This window comes from Rhipicephalus microplus, chromosome 6, assembly GCF_043290135.1.
Source record: "Rhipicephalus microplus isolate Deutch F79 chromosome 6, USDA_Rmic, whole genome shotgun sequence".
NCBI lineage: Eukaryota > Metazoa > Arthropoda > Arachnida > Ixodida > Ixodidae > Rhipicephalus > Rhipicephalus microplus.
The window spans coordinates 65,393,671-65,406,199 of NC_134705.1; the positions used below are offsets into that span (position 1 = coordinate 65,393,671).

Here is a 12,529-nt window from a genome sequence, read left to right on the forward strand (position 1 = left end):
TATGCCCTTGTAGATACTGGAGCCGCCGTATCCGTGATGGACGAAAAACTTAGCCGATTACCGCGCAAAGTGACCACGCCGCTTTGTGGGCTCTCCCTCCGTACAGCCAGCGCCCAAAGTATTCATCCTACGGCGATGTGCACAGCCCGCCTTATGATTCAGGACGTGATGTATGCGGTCGAATTCATCATAGTTTCTTCATGCTCTCACGACGTCATCCTAGGATGGGATTTTCTCTCCCGCCACGACGCCGTCATTCATTGCGCACCAGCAGAAATAGAACTCACGCCATTCTCTTCTTTGACGCCGGCCGACAGTCCATCCGCTGCAAGCAAGTTACTCGTCAGAGACGACACTCAAGTGCCTGCAAACTCGTCCGTTGCGGTGTCGCTCTACTGCGCAAGCCTTTCTGACACCGCTGCACTCCTCTCGCCATCTCATCGTGTCTTCATAAAAAAAAGCTTGCTGGTTCCTTTCGCGACCGTGCAACTCACTCACGGCAGCACCACTAATTTTGTTGTGAACTCATCTCCGTACGGCGTTACGTTGGTGCGAGAGGAATGTCTCGGCAGCGTGGAACCCATCGAAGACGCGCAAGTTATGGATCAACCCGATGACATGCACTGCTCAAGTTCCTGCACGCTTGGTGCTGTTTCGACATCTGCTTCATCATCCGATGATATATTCGGTCCCTGCATACCCGACGACCTTACGCAGGGCCAGCGTTCCCAGCTTTTGGGCCTGTTGGAAGAATTCCGCTCTTCTTTCGATGTCGCTCAACCTTCTCTCGGCCGCACATCCACCGTTACGCATCGCATCGACACAGGCGCACAGCCACCGCTGCGGCAACGTCCATATCGCGTATCTCCCACAGAACGCCGTGTAATCAACGAGCAAGTCGACGACATGCTTCGCCACGATGTTATTCGCCCCTCTAGCAGCCCCTGGGCATCTCCTGTCGTTCTCGTCACGAAGAAGGACGGTTCTGTGCGGTTCTGTGTGGACTACCGACGCCTCAACAAGATCACTCGTAAGGACGTGTATCCACTACCGCGGGTAGATGACGCGATTGACAGCCTGCAAGGAGCAGAATTCTTTTCATCCCTCGATTTGCGCTCAGGGTACTGGCAAGTACCTATGGCTGAGGACGCTCGACCGAAGACCGCTTTTGTCACTCCCGACGGCTTGTACGAGTTCAACGTTATGCCGTTTGGGCTGTGCAATGCGCCCGCCACCTTTGAGCGCATGATGGATACAGTTCTGCGTGACCTAAAATGGCACACGTGCCTGTGCTACCTCGATGACGTCGTCGTTTTCGCTCCTGACTTCTCGACGCATCTTCAACGCCTTCGGCATGTTTTAACGCGTCTGAGCAACGCCAGTCTGCAACTGAACCTAAAGAAGTGCCAATTTGCAGCTCGGCAGCTGACAATACTCGGCTACGTCGTGTCCAAGGACGGAATTCTCCCTGATCCAGCCAAGCTTCGGGCCGTGACTGAGTTCCCCAAGCCGACATCCGTCAAGGAACTGCGCAGTTTCGTAGGACTGTGTTCCTACTTTCGGCGCTTCATTCGAAACTTCGCGACTATTATATCGCCGCTGACGAAACTTCTCGGAAGTAACGGGCCTCTCCATTCGTGGTCATCACAGTGCGACGACGCTTTCAGAACACTTCGTCGTTTGTTGACGTCGCCTCCCATACTCCGCCACTACGACCCTACGGCCCCTACAGAGGTACACACGGATGCCAGTGGTGTCGGCCTCGGCGCTGTCCTTGCGCAGCGCAAACCAGGGTTCCCGGAATATGTCGTGGCGTATGCGAGCCGTACGCTTACTAAAGCCGAGGCTAATTACACAGTCACCGAGAAGGAATGTTTGGCAATCGTCTGGGCCCTTGCAAAGTTCCGACCTTATTTGTATGGTCGCCCATTTGATGTCGTCACCGACCACCACGCACTATGCTGGTTGTCGTCATTGAAAGATCCCTCAGGCCGTCTCGCCCGGTGGGCACTTCGCCTGCAAGACTATGACATCCGCGTGCTATACCGCAATGGAAGGCAACATGCTGACGCCGACGCCCTGTCGCGCTCTCCCTTGCCTGATGACAATGCCAACAACTCGGGGTATCACCTTGCCATTTCTTCGATTAGCATTCATGCCATTGCTACTGAACAGCGCAAGGATCAATGGATTGCCTCACTGATAGACTTGCTGACTGATCCATCCACTCCATCCACTCGCGCGTTGCGTCGTCAAACCCACCATTTCGCCGTTCGCGACGACCTCCTCCACCGACGCAATTACAACGGTGACGGCCGCCAGTGGCTACTAGTCATACCTCGCAGTCTGCGCTCTGACATATGCGAATTCTTTCATTCTGATCCGCAATGTGCGCACTCCGGGGTATCGAAGACTTACCACCGCATTCGCCAACGGTACTTTTGGCGCGGCATGTACCGCTACGTGCAGAAATTCGTTCGCTCGTGCATAGAATGTCAGCGCCGCAAAACTTCAACACAACTGTCACCGGTAGGTCTGCAACCTCTACCTTGCCCTGCAAGGCCGTTTGGGCGCGTTGGCATCGATTTGTATGGGCCACTTCCACTAGCGTCAGCTGGTAACCGCTGGGCCATTGTTGCTGTGGACCACCTCACGCGATACGCCGAAACTGCCGCTCTCCGCGCTGCTACAGCGAGCGATGTGGCCTCTTTCCTGCTCCAACGATTCATGCTGCGACACGGTCCACCTCAGGAACTGCTCAGTGATCGAGGCCGCGTCTTCCTGTCTGAAGTCGTCGAAGCCATTCTCAAAGAGTGCAACGTTGTTCACCGCAAAACTGCTGCTTACCACCCGCAGACGAATGGCCTCACGGAACGCTTCAACCACACGCTCGGCGACATGCTTTCCAAGTACGTCGCCGCCGATCACACAAATTGGGATGACATTCTACCCTTCGTCACCTACGCATATAACACCGCCCCTCAAAGCACTACTGGCTTTTCACCTTTCTTTTTACTATATGGAAGGCACCCGTCGCACACCATCGACACTATACTTCCGTACAAGCCAGATCCGTCCGAGTGGGCGCCTATTTCTGCTACAGCCAAGCTTGCTGAAGAGTGTCGAGAGCTTGCAAGGACCTTTACAGCGCATGATCAAGAGCGGCAAAAAGTCACTCGCGCTGACGCCAGCACTACTGCGCCCACGTTCCTCCCTGGAGCGCTCGTCTGGCTCTCGATCCCTACTACTGCAACTGGCCTATCTTCAAAACTATTGCCCAAATACGAAGGCCCCTACCGTGTCGTCAAATGCACTTCCCCAGTCAACTACTTGATTGAACCCATCGAACCATCTTCGGACATGCGTCGTCGAGGACGCGACATTGTTAACGTGGAGCGCCTGAAGGCCTACCATGACCCGCTCATTGTAACCACCTGTTAGGTCGCCAGGCGGCTCCCTTTTCGTACCCGGGGCAGTTGTGGTAAAGCCTTTGAACAGTGGGTCGTCCTCTTCAGCGCCTTCCAGTGGGTCACCCTTTTTTATAACAAGAAGAGCAGCTCGCGCAGAGAGTCGATCCCCGCATTGACTGTCGCTGTCGTTAATCATCGCTGAGTGTCCGCCAATAAACCGCTTAACAAGTATAATAAAAAAATTCTGTTCTTATCAGCTTAATATCTGATACGAATCCTATTTGGATCCAAGATATTAAACTTATTTTTGCAATGCGGCGGAGTGCTTGAAGCTTGCTTCACCTCCGCCACGGGTTGGCCCGGTATTGCACTACCTCCGGGATCGCTTCTCGGCCTTTTGGCTAAGATCAAAGTGTAGTGGTAGCTTGACCGCCCTGCACTCCCTGATCTTCGTAGAGGCAACCGGATACCCGCCCGGTTACAGCGGAGTCTTTCTCCCTCGCTCCCACCCACCCCCTGTCCACTGCTGCTACTCGGATTCGGCCGCCTCCTGCTGCCTGCCTGCTGCCCTGGTGTTGCTGCCTGGTCTGCTGCCTTGGTCTTGCTGCCCCAGGACCTGCTGCCCTGCCGTCTGGTCGTGCCTGCTGCTTGGTCCTGCCTGCTGCTTGCCGGTGCTGTGCCTGCCGTCCTGGTCCTGCCGCAGCCGCACTCGGGGGCCTCCCTGGCCCTGTCATGGTCGCCGCCGACCACCCCGTCCTCGCCGAGGCCCCCTGGCCCTCACGCCTAGCGTGGCAATAGGGTCATGGCCTCCGGGGGTCCAACCCTGGACTCCAGCGAGGACGACGGCGACCCCCCTTGGCAGGAGCGCCAGACAGTGCGCAACGGGAGTACACTTGTAGTGTACTTCCCCGTGCCTCCTGCCATCGGGTGCTGCGAGCTCGGCTGCGGGGCCACTTACAACCCGGCCACATGGACCTCTCGGCGGCAGTCCCTGGAGCGGCACCTGGAGGCGGAGCATGGAACTCGAATTACGAGCACCTCTTACATCTGCTCGCTATGCGGCGACGTCCTGGGCCAAAGACCAATGGCCCATGTCAACAAATGCCTGGCCAACGTTCCCACCGTCGCCCCTCCCCAGCGCTTCCGGCACCAGTGCCAAAAGTGCCCAAGGTCCTTCCCCACAAGGAAGGGCCTACACAACCATCAACAGTGGTACTTGAGGGAGGAGGCGAAGAAGGCCAGGCAGGACGTCGCCGCAGGTGCTCCGCCCCGACAGCCGCCCACCAGCGCCACCGGTTCCACCAGCCCCCTACAGCAGGCCTCGCCCGGACGTGCCGCCACTCCGGGGACACCCTCAGTGGTGGCCCCCTCTTCCTTGCATAGTGGCGCCGGCTCTCCACCGGGCGAGACGGACCAGCAGCAGCAGGCCACCGCTTCATCCACCCAAAGCGCCGCTGCAGGACCCTCTCCACAGGGGGTCCTGCCTACCCCCCTGCCTGGCGGCGTCGAGGATGCGGCGGGCAGCCCAGCTGACCACCAGGCAGCACGACCAAGTTCCCCCTCGGACGAGTACTGCAGTCCTGCAGAGGGGGAGCTTCCAGAGCAGACTGCGGGGCGAGCCATTGGGAGCCCACCACCACCTTCTCCCGAGGCGATGACACCCCGCAGAGTCGACCGACACAGCGGCAGCACATACGGCACCCAGGAGGAGGTGGCCGACACCGCCGGACCAGAGAGTGCCTGGGTCCTAGCTGAGATGACGGCGGAGCTGCGGGCACTAAGCCGGTTGCCCGTATCTGAGGAGGAGTGGGCGCGGTTCGAAACCATCCTGGACCGCGCAGAGGCAGCCATTACTGACAACCTGAGGCTGCCCAATCGGGACTCGCGCCAAACACCACCTCGGCGCGAGATTAATCCCGATAACCCCTCCCAGATACAGGCTCTTTACAGGAAGAACCGGCGCCGGGCCGTCCGGCTGATTGCGCAGGGCCCTTCGCAGCTCTGCCCCATTGACCCAGGAGCGCTTCAAAGCTACTACACCCGCCTCTGGTCCCCGGCAGCAGTGGACACGACAATCCTCAGGACGCGAGCCCCTACCAACGAGGAACTGGACCTCTGCCCCTTCTTGGACGAAGAGGTCGCAGCCAAGCTCCGAAGGTGCGAGAGTACAGCTCCGGGAGAGGACCGCCTCACTTACCACCACTGGAGGCAGGTGGACCCTGAAGGGCGGTACCTTGCGGCGGTATTCAACGTCTGCCTCAAATACCGCCGCACACCCCGGAGCTGGAAGTCGACAAGGACGATCCTCATTCACAAGAAGGGTGACCGTGAGGACCCCACAAACTGGCGACCCATTGCCCTTGGTCGAACGATCACCAAACTGTATGCCGGATGTCTCACCACCCGGCTGCAGCGGTGGTTGGGCGACCATGCGGTACTGTCCAGGTGTCAGAAGGGCTTCCTGCCGCACGATGGGGTGTTCGAACACAACTTCGTGCTGCAGGGACGCCTGGACGACGCCAGGACGGGAGGTGGGGAGCTGTGCGTGGGGTTCCTCGATTACGCCAACGCCTTCGGCTCGGTCGCCCATGAGGCCCTCGTCGACGCTGTCCGCGGCGCCGGCGCGGGGGAGCCCTTCGCGGAGATCGTGGAGGAACTCTACCGCGCCAACACCACCTTCGTCGTGGCAGCTGATGGCACCACGGAGCCCATCGCCATCGGAGCGGGCGTACGCCAAGGCTGTCCCCTGAGCGGCCTGCTTTTCAACCTGGTGGTGGACCCCATCATCAGAGCGGTGCAGGGAGGTGATAGGCAACACAACATCCTTGCCTACGCCGATGATCTGAAGCTGCTCGCCGGGGATCCCGCCACCTTGCAGCGCCGCCTCAACATGGTGACGGCCCTTTCGGACCCGCTCGGGCTGCGACTGAAGCCTGCAAAGTGCCGCACCCTCTACTTGTCCGGGCGCTACCCGGTGGGCACACGGCCCACCGTTTTCACCGTAGGGAGCGTCCCGGTCCCGGCACTTGCGGACTTCGAGGGGCACTGGTTCGTGGGGCGTCCTGTGGGGTTCCGGGTACTACCGGACCAGGCGACGGTCGACGAGGCCATCCATCTCGGCAGACGGCTACTCTCCTCCATGCTCACCCCATGGCAGAGGATGGATTCCATTAAAACATTTTTGTATCCAGCCCTCAACTTCGCCATGCGGGTGGGCCTTGCCAGCAAAGGAGAGTGGCACCGCTTGGACGAGGAGCTTCGCCCGCTGATCAAGAAGACCCTGTACGTGCCGGCCAGAGCGTCAAACGAGTATGTGTACGGGAGCGCACATGCCGGCACTGCAGGGATCGCTCTTGCGGCGGAGCTCAGCGACATCTGCCGAGTGGACGGGGCCTTCAAGCTCCTGTCGTCGACTGATCTGGAGGTCCGGGAGCGAGCGAGGGAGGAGCTCAACCGGGTGGTGTCGAGGCGGCTGAGGCGACCGGCGGACACGGACGACACCGAGGCCTACCTCTCGGGCGAAACGGAGGGCGACTTCCGGCAGACTGCGACCCAGCTGCAGTCTGTCTGGACGGAGGCACGCAAAACCTCCCGTCGCCTGTCCGTCGCCTGGGAGCTACTGGACCAGGGCGCCCGCATCACCTGCGGAGAGGCCACGGTGTCAGCGCGGAACCGAAACAAGCTCATCAAGATCCTTCGGGCCATCCTCAACCAGGACCGGGACCGTTCTCTCCAGGAGAAGCCGTCCCAGGGCAAGGCGATGGCGTGTGTTGCGGCGGACCCCGCCAGTTTTCACTTCATGAGGTCCGGCCGCTACACTCGCTTCAGGGAGTGGCGCTTCATCCATCGAGCCCGGCTGAATCTCCTCCCCCTGAACGGCACAAGAACGTGGGCGCCCGCAGCTGAAGGTAGGTGCCGACGCTGCGGGTACGGGGAGGAGACCCTGCCGCACGTCCTCTGGCACTGCATGCGGCAGAGCCGGGCCATGACGGAGCGCCACAACGCCATCGTTGCGCGCCTCAAGAAGGCGGCCCTGGAGCGGTTCACCGTCATCGGGGAGAACCAGCAGGTCGGCGTCCCCGGCTTGCGACCCGACCTCGTCCTGGCCCGTGGTGAGGAAGCCCTGATCCTGGACGTCTGCTGTCCCTTCGACAACCGCATGCAGGCGTTCCAGGAGGCTCGGAGGGTCAAGGAGGAGAAGTACGCCCCTCTACAGCGTCATCTCCTCCAGCGGTTCCAGCGCGTCTCCGTCGACGCCATCGTCGTAGGCTGCCTCGGCTCGTGGGATCCGGCCAACGATCGTGTCTGCCGCAGGTTCTGCTCCAAGAGATACCTGCGGACAATGAAAAGACTTTGCGTATAAGACACGATCGCCGCCTCTACGGACATCTACCGTGGCCATATAGGCGTTTTGTAAATAGTTGTGTTTTTATTCGAGAAGCGATACCGCGTTTTTTATTGTTATACGCTTTTATCCATACTAACACCACTAACGCTTTTTAGCCTTTTTGTTACCTGATTTTATTTATACACCTTTTATTGCCGTTTCTTGTTGTGTTATATAACCATTTATGATGTTTGTGTATTAAGTATACTAAAAAAAATTCTGTTCTTATCAGCTTAATATCTGATACGGATCCTATTTGGATCCAAGATATTAAACTTATTTTTGCAATGCGGCGGAGTGCTTGAAGCTTGCTTCACCTCCGCCACGGGTTGGCCCGGTATTGCACTACCTCCGGGATCGGCCCACTCACCCCTGCGGGGGTGAGTTCGACAATAAATTCAATGACAGAAAGAGTGTTCGAATTTACCAAGGATATCTAGGTAAACGGCGTGGGTGCGGCGAGTGTCCGAGACCTCGCTGGCGCCCTCAGCCATCACCTTGATGACGATATGATGATATGTGGGGTATGACGTCCCAAAACCACCATATGATTATGAGAGACGCCGTAATGGAGGGCTCCGGAAATTTCGACCACCTGGGGTTCTTTAACGTGCACCCTTATCTGACGACAGGGAAATGCAGCCGCCGCGGACGGGTTTCGATCCCACAACCTGCGGGTCAGCAGCCGAGTACCTTACAGCCACTAGACCACCACGACGAACATCGCCTTGTTGATCACACACTACATTTCTGAACACCATCTCATACCAGCTCATCCACCGTTGGCTCTCGTTAATTACAACAAACATCCTCGCACGCTCACCTCAATGGAATTGCCAGTTGCTGGAAGTTCCAAGAAAATTGCGCACTAGACGTACGGACGCACCAAGCACGTACCTGAAGCGCCGTGGAAACCAGGACACGTGAGATCACGCCCCGGGCGCGCTTTGCTGTGCTTTGCCTCTGTACCCACTCATCACTCCTCACAGCTTCACTAAGCCGAGTATGTAGAAAGAAGCAGAACAACAAACCGGCCAATCCCTCACAGTGGGTGTGAGCCACAAGTGAAGGTCAACAAAAACAAGCAACCCCAGCGAGCGCTGTGACGAAGCTATCGTAATGGGGCGAAATAATCCACGAATATGGCTGCACGTTGACGCAAGGTCGCATTTGTGCAACCACCCGTCTCCCGAAGACCGTCTGTCGCGAGTCTTCTCGCACCTTACCCAGCGGAATTCGACGAAAAGCGCAGGCGAGTACTTCTCCACTGATTTCCGCGACCACTTGACGACCGCCTTCTTGCCGCCTCATGTCCGTCTGGCACGATCGACGGAGCGCCGCACCAGCGCCTCGTACACGCCACTATAGCACTCCTACCCCTCGGAATCAGCAAAACTTGGACAAGCATTTTCGACCACGACAGGCAGAGCCTGCCGGCCCGTTGAACGCTTGAACGACATGGCAGCGGCATGTCGCACACTCACGTTCCGTCACCCTCTGCCACATGACCCTTCATTCACCAGCTTCACAACGCACGCGGTAGACGTTTCGCACGCATTCCCGGGTCTGCCTTTTACGGCAGGACCTTCGTCGACCTCGGTGCGGTGTTCCGCCACGTCGGAACTTGCAAGGCATACGTTGAGCGCGCTGAAGCAGCCAAAGGCAACACCTTTTTGCCGATGATTGTGGGCGTCGTTGCAGAGGCGTTGCTTGGGCAGCCAGCGTAGAAGCCATGTTGGATGGGTGACGCAGTCACATTTTGCACAGTCATTTTTTTTCTTTTTTCCTTCCAGGCTTTGGTGCTCGAGTTGGACATGTACACTATGCATCAGTTTTTAAAACAAGTGCTGTAGCATCCCTCGCGACATGCCTGATAATGTTCGCCGGCAAGCATTTGGTGTGACGTCATGGTTACATTCGAGAGTACGCATGCAAGCAAGCACGCGTGGCTTTGAGCTCTGGGAAAAAGAAGGTTTCAGTTTTAACATGTTTGTAAGCGAAACAAGAAACTTCAAGCGGACTAGGGATAAAAGCAATGCCGTGAAGCCAGCGCCGCCGCTGTCGGTGCACAATGCTGGTTGTGCATGGGTGGACGTCGGAATTGCTTTGCTACTGTTTGCCTGGCTTTTGGCCAGGACTAAGTACGAGGTGTGAAAGAATGGATTTTAATTAAGTGCTAATGAATTGCATCGCTTCTCGGCCTTTTGGCTAGACCAATTGTCGAGCTAGCCGTTTCTTTGCGCCTCGCGCGAGACCCAGGGTCACGTCCCGCTGACGTCGACCCCGGGGTTCAAGTCGCCAAAGTTAGCTTACGCGGCATCGCCGTCCTGCACGTGCGACCGCTGCCCCGAGCCTCGGACCTCCCTGTCCGGCGCCCACCCATCCCATGCCTGGTGAAGCAAGGCCCCCGGTCTACGCCTGCCGTCCCGGAGTCCTCCTGCTACCCACCCGGCGCCTCCTGTATCCGTGCGGCACCCGCCTCGGCTGAGCCGCAGTCCTACCAGTGTGCAGCTAGCCTGCACGATACCAGTTTCAACTAGCCACGCCTTCCTGGCAGCCGGCGGCAACGCGCACCAGAATGGCGTCAACGTCTGACCTCCCGGTGAGGGAGAATTGCTTCATGTTCACGGCGCCCGAAGGCGACGTATCGATAGATGATCTAATCGATGCCATAGAACTAGTGTCTGGGGATGACAGTGTATTTGTTCTACAGCACATGGGCGGGGCTAGGTTCCTCGTCTGTACGCGCAACGCCAGTCAGGCGACAAGGTTAATGGTGGCGGAAGGCTTCCGTGTTAATGGCGAAAACATACCGGTTGAGGCCGTAGGGCCGCCGGTCACGTACGTAAATGCCTACCGGTACCCCGCCTACTTGTCTGACGAGGTACTTAGCAACGCCCTAGCTCAGTATGGCAAAGTGAGGGGCATAGCGTTTGCCACTGTGGCCACTCGTCAAAACAAGCTCAACGGGGTAAGAGTTATTAAGATCGAGATGACCAAACCGGTGCCAAACTTCGCGACCATCGCAGGGCACCGCGTAATGCTTGAGTATCGCGGCATGAGGCGAGTTTGCGCACAATGCGGCGAAGTGGGCCACATGGCGACGGCATGCTCCGCCCCCTTTTGCAAACGATGTGGAACTTTCGGGCATGATACCGAGGGCTGTACAAGCGAATGTAAGCGTTGTGGGGGTCACCATGGTACAAGGGAATGTTTTCGAAGGCGATCATACGCGTCGGCCGCCCGCGGGTTCCCCCCTGCTCCGGATCACGCGTCTAGCCCCGGCCAACCTAGCGGCTCTTTATCGCCTCGCTTAGACAAGGCATCCCCACGCCTCCAGGTGCTTACGCCCAAGATCACGCCCCGCGCGACAGTGAGAAACGCAGGCGAGCACCCCACGAACATCGACCCGCCTACAGGCAGCAGCGAGGCCGATTCACTCGTCAGCGAGAGAGAGGGGTGGGAGACGAGTGAGGAGGTTACTACTGCATCGTCTGAAACGGAGCCCAGTCCCTCCGATACAGCTTCGGCGCAGTCCTCCTCCGCTTCACCGCGGGCACTCCCATCGGACCAGGACGACTGCGAATCTCTGCCATCAGCACAGAGGGTGCCGGCTGACGCCACCGAACGGGGAAGCGCTCTCCCCTCTGTGCCGTTAACGCCGGCCAATGTGCTCGCACTGGTGACTTCGGAGGACCTGGAAGCGCGTACCCATGACTCCGCCCGGGACGAGCTGCCCATAACGAGCAAGGGGTACTACGTGCTGCCCGAGGACGTCGAGCGCAACAACACCGCCTCGACTTGCCCCTCCCCTGCTCAATTCACACGGTTAAGCCGGAAATCCGACGCAAAGGCGGGCCAGCCGCATCCTGGCCTCGAGCAGCGGTCACGCTCGCGCTCGCGCTCGCGAAGACGCCCTGACGATGACAGGCGGGCGGCTGACGAGAGGACCTCTAGCAAGGACGCCCGGCAGCGCAGATCGGAGCTGGTTGGCCAAAGCAGTGACAGCGATGTCCCGCCACACCCGAAGTCCCAGAAGCTTGAGCAAGCGGGAGGGGGCAACGGGAGCCGCCGCCCAAGTCCCGAGAAGGCTACCAGAAGAAAGTAGCGGCGCGCCTGCTCCGACGGCTTCGTCGCCTTCCGCTCTCCCGCCTTCCCCTCACACTCCGCTCTCCCGCCTCCCCTCGCCCTCCGCTGTCCCGCTCTTACCTGGCTGGGCCCTTTCCCCTCCAATGCAGCACCCTCCTCGCTCCCCTTCGCCCGCGCTCCGCTGATGCCGAACTCGCCTGGTTATCGCGCCCTTCACCCATCCTCCTCCCCCCAAGCGAGACACGGCGCTCCAACTGACGGATTATGGCCACGCTGCGGTTCGCGACATTAAACATTCGCGGCTTTCGCGACAGAAATAAACAGGCTGATGTGGTGACGTTCGCCCGATCTAAGGGCATCGACCTCCTTTTTCTACAGGAAACCAACTTCCGCTCCCCGCTTGATGTTACCTTATTCAGGTGCAACTGCCAAGTTGACGGCTTTTTTTCTTTAACATCCGCGAGGGCTTGCGGTGTTGGTGTCGTGTTCGTCACGGACAGGTTCCGACGAAAGTCGCATTGTATTTTTGGAGCGAACGGGCGCACGCTTGTGCTCGACGTCTTCGTCGACGGGTCCAGGGTGCGCTTTGTTAACGTTTATGCGCCGGTGACCAGATCGGACACAAATACCTACTTTAAGGAGC

At 58.5% G+C, this 12,529-nt stretch overlaps 1 non-coding gene and 1 pseudogene across 1 annotated transcript; both read left to right on the plus strand.

Annotated features, from left to right (window-relative positions):
* The first annotated feature begins 3,626 nt into the window (after positions 1 to 3,626).
* LOC142766550 (U2 spliceosomal RNA) lies at positions 3,627 to 3,791 on the plus strand (annotated as a pseudogene).
* A 4,190-nt stretch (positions 3,792 to 7,981) lies between these two features.
* On the plus strand, positions 7,982 to 8,168 carry LOC142766289 (U2 spliceosomal RNA). Its single transcript, XR_012884469.1, has one exon. It is a non-coding gene; the product is annotated as a U2 spliceosomal RNA (small nuclear RNA).
* The last annotated feature ends 4,361 nt before the right edge of the window (positions 8,169 to 12,529 follow it).